The following is a 12,288-nucleotide window of genomic DNA, read 5'->3' on the forward strand; positions in this document are numbered from 1 at the left end:
CTTCTGCGCTCAGCTTTCTTCACAGTCCAACTCTCACATCCATACATGACTACTGGAAAAACCATAGCCTTGACTAGACGGACTTTTGTTGACAAAGTAATGTTTCTTGCTTTTGAATATGCTATCTAGGTTGGTCATAACTTTCCTTCCAAGGAGTAAGCGTCTTTTAATTTCATGGCTGCAATCACCATCTGCAGTGAATTTGGAGCCCCCAAAAATAAAGTCAGCCATTGTTTCCCCATCTATTTGCCATGAAGTGATGGGACCTGATGCCATGATCTTAATTTTCTGAATGTTGAGCTTTAAGCCAACTTTTCACTCTCCTCTTTCACTTTCATCATGCTACTGCTGCTAAGTTGCTTCAGTCGTGTCCGACTCTGTGCGACCCCATAGACGGCGGCCCACCAGGCTCCCTGGTCCCTGGGATTCTCCAGGCAAGAACACTGGAGTGGGTTGCCATTTCCTTCTCCAATCACTTTCATCATATGGATACCTAAATTACCCTTAGGGCTTCCCTGGTGACTCAGCAGTAAAGAATCCACCTGCACTGCAGGAGATGCAGGAGACACAGATTCAATCCCTGGGTCGGAAAGATTATTTGGTGGAAGGCATGGCAATCCACTCCAGTTTTCTTGCCTGGAGAATCCCATGGACAGAGGAGCCTGGCAGGCTATATACAGTCCATGGGGTCACACAGAGTTGGACACGACTGAAGCAGCTGAGCACTCATGCAAGTTACCCTTAGTTGCTTTCATTTTAGCATAAATGAATTTAGATCCTTTCTTGAAAGAGGGAATGGATATAAAAGGGTGGAGAATGGGGAGGGGGGAAGAATTGATATAGTCACTCATGTCCAGAGCATGAGAAATCTAGATGTCACATGCCTCTGTGTTCCTATAGGTAAATCTAGATGAGCTGGAAGGGAAAGAAATGTGAAGACATCAGTGGCTACTCACCATCTGAAATGTGAGAACTCCGTGGAGAAAGACCAGAAGACTCACACGCTGCGCCATGCTGAGTGGCTGAAAGCGCAAGGGAAACTTTTTTATTCATGTAAATGAACACGAGTGTGTATATACACAGATGATGTCTTGATCAGTGTTTATTTAACAGCGACCATGTACCGTGAGCACAAGGTACTAGAGCAGGTGGGGTTTGAAATCCTCACTTTGAAACACTTGCTAGCTGTGAGACCTGGGACAAATTATTTAACCTCTTTGTGTCTTATTTTTCTCATCTATAAAATGGAGAGAATATTAAAAGCTATTTCAAGGGTGACTGTGAAATTCAAATGAGGAAGTTCATATGATGCATTTAAAATAGTACAGGAACACGGCAGCCCTCTATACATTTTTAGCTTTTATTGTTATTACCATGCTCTGAGCTGGGCAGCAAATAGAGAGATAAATAAAATAGAGGCCTGGCTGTGAATAATTTATAGTCTGTTCAAGAGACTAAAGAAAAGGAGTGGATTTCTGCCTCCATTGCTTACTGCTTTATCCCTTGTGTTAGTTGCTCAGTCATGTCCGACTCTTTGTGACCCTGTTAGGGGAAGCACACTGATTGAAACCGCCCACCCTGGCCAGGCTCTCTAATAACCATTCACATGAGTCATTTTATGACAGGAGGTCCTGGTAAGGAATACGGAACTAATAAGCAATTTGTGCGCCACCAGGAAGGACTCTGGGTCAGAATGATTGGCCAAAGACAACCCAGAAACTAATCCCATCACCATAAGACCCGAGACTGTGAGCCACGTGGCAGAGCAACTCTCCTGGGTTCCCTTACCCTGCTGCTCTCTGCCCAGGTGCCTTCTTCCAATAAAGTCTCTTGCTTTGTCAGCATGTGTCTCCTCGGACAATTCTTTTCCGAGTGTTAGACAAGAGTCCATTCTTGGGGCCCCAGAGAGGGGTGCCGCATTCCTACAACAATCCCATGGCCTGGAGCCTACCAGGCTCCTCTGTCCATGGAATTTTCTAGGCAAGAATACTGGAGTGGGTTGCCATTCCCTTCTCCAGGGGGTCTTCCTGACCCAGGGATGGAACCGGGGTCTTCCCTTATGCAGGCAGATTCTTCACTGTCTGAGCCACTAGGGAAATGGGATAAAGAGGATCCATAAACTGGATGCAACTCAGAGTGAGTTTGACCTGAACAGTGCCTTGCACAGCTGTCTAGATCAGAAGATGAATCTTTCAAAATTGAAAAATATTTAAAGCAACCTAATGGTCTCATGGGTCCTAGAAAATCAGGTTCTGGTTAAGCACTGGACACTGCTGAGATCCTGGCTGCTTCTTGACACGCATAACTTGTCCCCTCCCACTCAGAAGCCCCAAATCACTTTCCTTTGTGTTAGCACAAGATAGACTATGAGCCCAAATTCTAACAACACCTTTAAGGTTTTCATCGCTGGGTGCTCCCTTGTGCACATGTGCAATGCACATGTTAACAAACTTCTGCTTATTTTTCTCTTGTTTATCTGTCTGTCAGTCTTCGAGGGTTCCAACTAGAGATCTTAAAATGAGTAAAGGAAAATGGATTTTTTTCCCTTCCCTATTTCCTGCCTACATGTCACCCCAAAATCCTTTTTATTTATTTATTTTTGGTTGCACTGGGTCTTTTAGCTATGTGTGGCTTTCTCTAGTTTCTGCAAGGGGGTTACTCTCTAGATGCAGTGGGAGGACTTCTCCTTGTTGTGGCTTCTCTTGTTCCTGGAGTGTAGGCTCTGGGCACGTGGGCTTCAGTAGTTGTGGTGTGCATGCTTGGTTGCTCCACGACATGTGGAATCTTCCCGGACCAGGGATCGAACTCATGTCCTCTGCATTGGCAGGCAGATTTTTATCCACTGAGCCACCAGGGAAGTCCCACCCCAAAAATCCTTTGAGAACTTTCTATACTCCAGGTCCCCTGTCGTGTGCTTTTCACATATAATTTCATTTGATCCTTTCAGTGACTGCATCAGGAGGGTATTTTATATGCACATTTTGTACATGAGGAAGTCAAGGTTAGAAAGGTTAATAAGTTCTCCAAGGTCACACCAAAGGAGGTGGTACAGCAGGGTTTGAATGTCTGATTCCAGCTGATTTTTTCTGATCCCCATGCCTGTTTCTTGCTTGGCTCTTTGGAGTTGGACAGGGTAATGGGCATGCATAAATATTTTACCATTTACACAATCCCTTTCTCAAAACAGCCTAAAGCTGTGGTTCTCAGATAGATCCAGGCAAAATTGAACTTTGGAATTTTCCCAGGAGTCGTCCACCATTTTGGAAAATCACAATACCAATGGCCAAACTGCCTGCCACTTGCATTTGCAAGTGCTTATTGTATTCATGGAAGTCTGCCTGGAAGCCACAGAGCTGACAAACATTGTGTTTTGGGATAATAGTTACAGGTTAGCATTTGGGAGATAAGTAAGTTTAGATGAAGTTATAAAGCTGGGATCCTCATGATAAGATGAGTGTTATTCATTCAGTCATGTCCAACTCTTTACAACCCCATGGACTGTACCCTGCCAGGCTCCTCTGTCCACGGGATTTCCCAGGCAAGAATACTGGAGAGGGTAGTGATTTCCTTCTCCAGGGGATCTTCGTGATCCAGGGATCAAACCCAGGTCTCTGCAGGCAGGTTCTTTACTGCCTAGCCACCAGGGAAGCCCTTGGTAAGATTAGTGCCCTTAAGAAGAGATCAGAGAGATTGCATGCTTCTCTTTCTTTGTGTCTCTATCATGTGAAGATACAGTAAGAAGGTGGCTGCCTGCAAGCTAAGAAGAAAGCCCTCACCAGAACCTGACCGTGATAGCCCTGACCATGCCTAGCCTCCAGAACTGTGAGAGACAAATACCTGATTCTCAGTCTGCCCAGTCTATGGTATTTTGTTAGGTATGATATTCAGCTTAGGAGCCCAAGCTAAGACACAGGCCCACTGTACTGCTCCCAAGACTTGCTCTTCAAGCCCCTTGGTTCTGCTGTGGTACAGTTCCAGGTGCTGGGATACCTCTGCAACTAGGAGCCACCTGCCTGTCATGCACAATGATACTGTCTACTTTTATCTTCCCATGAATCTAGGGTCTTCCTCTAACACATCCCAGATCTCATTACAGCACCCCCCAGAGTAGGCCATTCCCCACCCACCACTCAGCCTTCTGTATTAATGAAAGACAGCTGGACTGACTTTATGGAGGCCGATTAAGCTGATTCTCTGAGAAAAATTAACCCACAGAGATGAGCTCTCTGTCCCTCCCTATGACATCGTCTTGATATTCCACCTTTAAATAATCATTCCTTTGACGTAAGTTATTGCCTCTCCTAATATTTGTTTCAATCCAATAAACATTTACTGTGAAAGGTGATAGGGATAAAGAGATGAAAGTTAGTATCTTTTTACTGAAGGCTTGTCAGGTCTGCCAGTTACACTGGGCCCTTATGAAGGAAAAGCAACCTCGCCCAATCTGCTTATTAAGAATGCTCCATGTCAGAGGAGAATTAAGCATTCATGTTTGGTCAGGGACAATGAGAAGTGAATCCAGAACTGCCCGGAGAAAGGGTCACAGAGAATACATTTCTCAGGGTCCCAAATAGCTTCCAGAAATCTAGAGAACCACCTCAAGAAAGGCCAAGTGGGGAGCTCTGTCATAGCTATAAAAATTTTTAAATGATAATTAAAAAACCAATCATAATAAAACTAATCCTTACTAAGCTCTCATTACAGTGCTATCTGTTTCACTTTCCCAACAAGCTACAAGGGGCTTCCCTCATAGCTCAGTTGGTAAAGAGACTGCCTGCAATGCAGGAGACCGGGGTTTGATTCCTGGGTCGGGAAGATCCCCTGGAGCAGGAAATGGCAATCCACTCCATTATCCTTGCCTGGAGAATCCCATGGACAGAGGAGCCTGGCAGGCTACAGTCTGTGGGGTCCCAAGAGTTGGGCACAACTGAGTGACTAGGCACACACACACAAGCTACAAAATAATCAATATATGTTTAAATTACCTGCTCTGTTAACTTTTTTTTTAAAGCATGGCTGGAATGACTTTAGGAAAGTGAACAGTCTAAGTAAAATGTCCCTTTTATCCAGTAGATCCTAATTTTTAAAACGTCTTGTAGGATTGGGGTAGTTTTGGTTCCTTCAGCACTTCTACTAAACTATACACTCCTCTAGATGTTTGGCAAAGGGGAAAACATATAATGACCTAGTCTTACCATTTCAATTTTGAATAACAAAGAAATGCATGGAGAAATCTTTCGCAGCTACAAACTTGGCTGATTCCATTTCTGCCTTTTCCCTTCAGCAAAACTGTGGGGGGAGAACTTTAGGGAGAAGGAACTGGAAACCTTGCAGGCAAATCAGGCCCGCTTGCCTCACAGACTTCAACCACCATGGTCTTGTTTCTTGTTGGTTTTTATCATACATTTCATCAGTAAAAAATTTTGAGCATGCATTATGTATATATAAATGTATATATATAGATATCACTTAATTATGTATCCATCCTTAAGCATGTTCTACTGCATATTTATTATGTACATTATAGAAATCACTGAAAAATAAGTTTAAAAGTATGGAATTTAAAAATATAAAAATCTTAAAATGTTTTCCTTCCCTAGTGGGTCTGTTGCCCACCCCCAGGATACAAACACTCTGCTCTACTCCAGTGACCAGCTCCTGTTGCCACATCCACCAGAAGGCGTTCCCCCTCTAGCTGACACCAAAAGGTTCACTAAGCCTCAGATCCATAAATCAATAAATCTGAGGGTAGATGTTTCCCTCCAGAGTCCTCAAGACTCACCTGCTGCCGCTGGAGCTTTGTGAGATAGACAGGAATCTCCACCGAGAGTAGCACCAACCAGGCCTTCTCTTAGCCCCACAAAACGCCCGTGGCTTTGTGCGCTCTCTAGACAGGAGGCCTTACAAAACATGATGTCAGATGGGGAGTGACAGTCTGTTTTCAGGATTTGCTTTTAAGAGAACTGCTTACCCCTGGCTTTGCAGCCAACCACACATCCCTAATTTCACATAATTATACGGAGGCTGGAGGGGACCGTGCACGTCAGAAGCTGGGTGAGGCCCAGGTGTACCGTACACGAACCGACAATGAATTCCTAACCAACAGAGAACCCATTAAAGAAACAGAACCGAATCCTGCAGACGAGTAACATTTGAAATGCTTTGTGTGTCAGTTTTATTTTTTTCCAAGTTAAAACCACCACTGTTGTCAGAGGAAAATACAAGGCAGATGACAAATTCTAATTGAGTGAACCTAAGTCATATCACAGGGCTTCCCTGGCAGTTCAGCGGTAAAGAATCTGCCTGCATTGCGGAAGACCCAGGTTCGATCCATGGGTCGGGAAGATCCCCTGGAGAAGGGCATGTACTCTTGCCTAGAGAATCCCATGGACAGAGGAGCTTGGCAGGCTGCAGTCCATAGGGTTGCACAGAGTCAGACACAACTGAAGTGGCTAAGCAGCAGCAGCAAGTTACATCACATCTCTTGTGCTGGCCTTTGCTCCAATGTTACCCTGGGTAGGCACATAGAAATGTACCAGAAAATGTACACATCCACAACCTGCAAGGGGAGTTCCTCCAGCAGAGATTTCTAGAGAGTGAATTTGTATCCTGCATATATGTACAGTATACTTAGGTGTACTTCAGGCCTATGTTCCTGGTGTGAATCCTATTAGTTATTGCACATGTCTTTCAATACCCTACTAGCTTCAGTGCATAAAGATTTTATAGGTTTAGTTAAGAGCTTTACATTTTTGTTCATAGATGAGATTTATCTATGAGATTTTTTATATCTACTTTGGTTTTGGCACGAGGTTTTCAACCTTTGTAAAATGAATAAAGAAGCTTTCTCTACGCTAACTTATGTTAGTATTTAACACACATGTATATTTCCTTATGTTTTTCTAATCAGATATGACTCTCCTCAAAGGATATTCCAGATCTTCAGGGCTTCTGTGAGGATTATAACGCTAATGCTTTAATTAACCCGCTTGAGCTACCAGTGAGTGGAGGACCTTCTTGCCCTGAGGCAGACTGTCTTAGACAAATGTTTTGATTACTAGGCCAAAATCAATGAATTTCTTTAAAAAATTTTAATTTAAATTATTTATTTTTGGTTGCACTGGCTCTTCATTGCTACATGTGGGCTTTCTCTAGTTGCGGTGAGCAGGGGCTTTTCATTGTGATGCCCGGGCTTCGAATTGTGGTGGCTTCTTTTGTTTCAGAGCACCAGCTCTAGGGTGCTTCGGGAGTAATGGTGTACAAGCTTAGTACTTGTGGTGCATGGGCTTAGTTGTTCCATGGCATGTGGGATCTTAGTTCTCTGAACAGGGATTGAACCTCTGTCTCCTGCATTGGCAGGTGGATTCTTAACCACTGGACCACCAGGGAAGCCCCTGAATTTTTTTGTAAAATATTGAGACTAGTCTTGAAAGACTATGGGTTCTTGAACAGCTCTCTTATTTAAGAAAGCACTATTAGTCGCAAATATGAAAATGGCATTTTACATTTAAAATTTGTTTGATAGTAACAGTAATCTGGTGGCTCAGTTGGTAAAGAATCTGCCTGTAATGCAGGAGACACAGGTTTGATCCCTGGGTTGGGAAGATCCCCTAGAGAATGGATTGGCAACCCCTAGATAAGGGATTTGGTATTCTTGCCTGGAGAATCCACAGACAGAGAAGCCTGGCGGACTACAGTACATAGTGTTGCACAGAGTTGAAGACAACTGAAGCAACTTAGCATACACGCGCACATACACTAGACTACTGTTTTAGTATAGTGTGTTAGTCGCTCAGTCGTTTCCAGCTCTGTGCAATCACCATAGCCTGCCAGGCTCCTCTGTCCATTGGATTCTCCTGGCAAGAATACCGGAGTGGGTTGCCACGCCCTCCTCTAGGGGATCTTCCCAAGATGTGGGATTGAACCCACATCTCTTAAGTCTACCTGTATGGGCAAGAGAGGTCTTTACCACTAGCACCACCTGGGAAGCCCAGTCTAGCACAACTTTTCCCCTTACATGAGTGGTTCCCAAACCAGAGTTCCAAGTATCTTAACTTTTATGTCACAAAACAAACTATATATAGATTTTATCTATATATAAGTTTATGTGGGTGTATGTATGTATCATATGTATGTCTATATTACATAATACTTTGGAGGAGATAGTCTGTAAAAAATCAAACTAGTAGACTGTCAAAAGGTCAGATTTCAGGGATAGTTGCAGCTCACATTATTACCAAGTCCAAGCTGGCTCTGCTCCCAGCAGGACAGGCCAATGAATCAGAGTGAGGAAGTGTTGAGGCAAGGAATATGACTTTATTGGGAAAGCTCAGAAAGCTTCCCACTGAGAAGATACCAACCGAATGTTTCAAAATGACCATCTTCTGGGGGTGGGGGTTAGTCCTCTGAGTGCCAGGTTCTTCTACTGAACAGAGATGGGGGAGGTGAGGAAACAAAGTAAAAAGGTCATTAATCCTTTCTAATATGTCCTACAATGGCAAGCCTCAGGCAAGGGGATGTGTTAATTTCTTCCTTCTTGACATCCAGCAGGTGGACAGGGTCAGGCTGAGAGGGCAGGATTCTCTGAGGCAGGCCGTTATGTATGATTATAATAATAAACATGAGGAAATGCAAGTCAAAGAACAGTTCCAATGTGGAGTCAGAATTGGCTTTTCCGTTCAACAACAGAGCTCTCTCCTTTCTTACTCTAATAGTATTTGTGTCTCTACCCACCTCAGACACCTCTGTGTTCTCAGTTATTCTGGTTCATTTTTATTAAGATTTTTAAAACATCATTATTTCTTCCTGTTTTAAAGATATAAAACTCTGGCTAATTTATTTTGGCCAAAGGGAGAATACCAGAAGAGCACTGGTGCTGTTGTCGCCACGTGTTCCAGGAAACAAAGTCACTCAGAAGGACAATGCAGATAGTGGAGTGCAGTTTATTACACTGGCAGGGCCAAGGCAGAGTCTCCTCTTAGCCAAGGACCCTGACCAGTTTTTGTGAAAACCTTATATACCCTAAGTGTATAAGGTTCCCTGAAACTAGTCTGAACAAAGGAAAAAGAAAGATACAATCAAAATTAATCCGTGATCACATGCCTTAAGCCTAGGTAGTTAACAGTGAACAATTATCAATAGGCCTGTGGTCATACCCCAATAAGCATAACAGAATGTATGATTCTATTAGCTTATACAGATAATTAGGGTATTCTTTTAGGCGATGGAGGGCCCTGGGGCTCTTCCTTCCAGGGGCCTGGTTTTCCAGTTGGTATATCATTTCCATAGATACTGGGCATATAGCTCAAAGTCCACAGTCCGGCCCAAGACAGAGTCCTGCTTTCAAGATAGAGCTTGTTCTGTTTCCTCCTTCAGTGCAATCCCAGGAAAGACAATTCAAGACTAGGTAAACTTGGAAACTCCAATTCTAATTCACAGTGAAGTGAGTCAGGCTGGGACCTGGGACACTTGGTTTCAATGCTTGCACCTGGACACACACCTCTCCTGGAACAACAAAAATACAAAGAAGCTCTATGGGACTAAAAATAACTGTGTGCTAGATATGCAGATGACACCACCCTTATGGCAGAAAGTGAAGAGGAACTCAAAAGCCTCTTTATGAAAGTGAAAGTGGAGAGTGAAAATGTTGGCTTAAAGCTGTTGAATTCAGAAAATGAAGATCATGGCATCCAGTCCCATCACTTAATGGGAAATAGATGGGGAAACAGTGGAAACAGTGTCAGACTTTATTTTTCTGGGCTCCAAAGTCACTGCAGATGGTGACTGCAGCCATGAAATTAAAAGACGCTTACTCCTTGGAAGGAAAGTTATGACCAACCTAGATAGCATATTCAAAAGCAGAGACATTACTTTGCTAACAAAGGTTCATCTAGTCAAGGCTATGGTTTTTCCAGTGGTCGTGTATGGATGTGAGAGTTGGACTATGAAGAAGGCTGAGCACCGAAGAATTGATGCTTTTGAACTGTGGTGTTGGAGAAGACTCTTGAGAGTCCCTTGGACTGCAAGGAGATCCAACCAGTCCATTCTGAAGGAGATCAGCTCTGGGATTTCTTTGGAAGGAATGATGCTGAAGCTGAAACTCCAGGACTTTGGCCACCTCATGTGAAGAATTGACTCATTGGAAAAGACTCTGATGCTGGGAGGGATTGGGGGCAGGAGGAGAAGGGGACGACAGACGATGAGATGGCTGGATGGCATCACTGACTCGATGGACGTGAGTCTCAGTGAACTCCGGGAGTTGGTGATGGACAGGGAGGCCTGGCATGCTGCGATTCATGGGGTTGCAAAGAGTCGGACACGACTGAGCGACTGATCTGATCTGAAGATGCAGAGAGATAAAAAAAAAAATCCAACTTCCTCTTTCGAGGGAACCTGGAGCAAAAACAGAATGTTAGGAGCAAAAGCAGAGTATTGAGCATTCACCTTGGACACAGCACCACCTGAAGGAGTGGGCAAAACACCTAAATCACTCCTTTGCCTCCACCCACATACCCCTCCCCTCACCCCATATAAGGAATAAGCTTCTCCCCCACTCTGGGGAACCAGCATTCAAGGGGATCTGTTGTTTATTCTCCCTGTCTTTGCAGCATGGGCCGCTAGTCAATTTCTATTGATTGGGGAAGGCCAAGACCTCTGTTTCCTAACAGAGGGAGGGAGAGGACTGGGGACACTGATAGTATTTATTTCGTGAATGTGGACATGTGAATTACTAACTGCTGCCTGAGACAGGATTTGCTCTTTTGAAAGTCTAATATGAGTCTAAGAGGGCTCGGATGTTTCTTTCTTGCAAGACGGATTCTCCTGCAGTCTTGTTTTGGGTTTCAAAGGTCTGTGAAAAAGGGAACAGATGACCCTGTGTTTGTAGCGTTGAGCACGAGAGGGTTTAAGAATACAAGGAAACACAGTTTATTCTTGTTTGGGAAGGAAGACACTGATCACGAAGCTGGTTTCCACTGGCGGAGTGTGATCCCTACGGCTGTGCAGACTCCGGAGACTGCACAGATATGAGGGAGGGGGGCGCTTGTGTGAGGTTGTCCGTCTACTTTGCCAGAGTCAAAGTGAGTGTTTATGCAACTGACCTTTCAGGTTAAGGGCGATCATTTGCTGCTTATTTGAAAGAAAGCATGTTTTGTCCCTGGGCTTGAACCTTTAAACTGACAACCTACTTTTATCGACCCAAGGACTGGACTGTCAAACGTAGGGTTTTGTGTGTGTGTGTGTGTGTGTGTGTGTTTTGTCAAGTTTCATCTTTCCTGACTTGCTGTTTTAGTTACCTGGACAGCGGCTTGTTGAACCGCGCCAAATGTCAACATCGACGTTACTTGTCCCAAGGCTTTCAAGATAGAAGCTAACTTATATTGTCTAAGTTTGTGCAGCGTCTTTACCTTTATAAGTTTTATTGGAACTGCGCCACTAACAATGCTAGGAACGGGACGCGCGTTAAATGAGGTCACGAAAGGGGTGTGGAATATGTAGATACGAGCAGTGACTGCTGGTCGTGTTTAAGCAACATATATATTTCCTAAGAGTTTAGACAATTTCCAGATGTCAAATGCTGCTGGTGGTAATTATCTCTTGGAAACTCTTTATACTTCAGAAGGGGAGTAGTACAGACTGCATGAGAAAAGTCGTCCTACGTATAGAGTGATTTGGATCTGATGGTGTGGTACCAAGCTTTGTTAGCAATTCATACTTACCTGGCAGGGGAGATACCATGATCATGAAGGTGGTTTCCCCAGGGTGAGGCTCATCCATTGCACTTCGGATGTGCTGACCCCTGCGATTTCCCCAAATGTGGGAAACTCGACTGCATAATTTGTGGAAGTGGGGGACTGCGTTCGCGCTTTCCCCTGGTTTTTCTTTGTCTAAAAAAATAGAAGTTTGGGCTTTTTGTTACTCACTACAGTCTTTACTTTTTTTTCTAACGTGTGGTAGTTTATGTTATCTATCATTTAGGTACTAAATTGGTATTTTGCAGTTTCGTAATAGCACACCTAGTTGTTCTGTCGTTAACTGTTTTCTAGAACCTGTTTGAGTTCATGATCGTTGAGTTCCTGATACTCTCCCAATCTTCTTTTTTTGTCGTTTCCTTTTTTTTTTTTTTTTGGTTTTCAATCTTTCCCAGAGTCAGCCTTTTTTCCCATGAATCGCTTTTTCCAAAATACTTCAGCGCGTAAAGCGCGCGGCCGGTTTTCCGTCATTAGCTCCGCCCTCTTGTGGGTGTGCGCAGAGGCGGGTGTCAGACCCCAAAGCGGCCGCGCGGTTTTT

General features: G+C 44.0%; 1 non-coding gene across 1 annotated transcript; it reads left to right on the forward strand.

The window, feature by feature from the left end:
- Positions 1-11,709: 11,709 nt before the first annotated feature.
- LOC112447196 (U1 spliceosomal RNA) lies at positions 11,710-11,873 on the forward strand. The gene has a single exon (XR_003035302.1). It is a non-coding gene; the product is annotated as a U1 spliceosomal RNA (small nuclear RNA).
- Positions 11,874-12,288: the final 415 nt, after the last annotated feature.

This window comes from Bos taurus, chromosome 6 (genome assembly GCF_002263795.3).
Source record: "Bos taurus isolate L1 Dominette 01449 registration number 42190680 breed Hereford chromosome 6, ARS-UCD2.0, whole genome shotgun sequence".
Classification (NCBI taxonomy): domain Eukaryota; kingdom Metazoa; phylum Chordata; class Mammalia; order Artiodactyla; family Bovidae; genus Bos; species Bos taurus.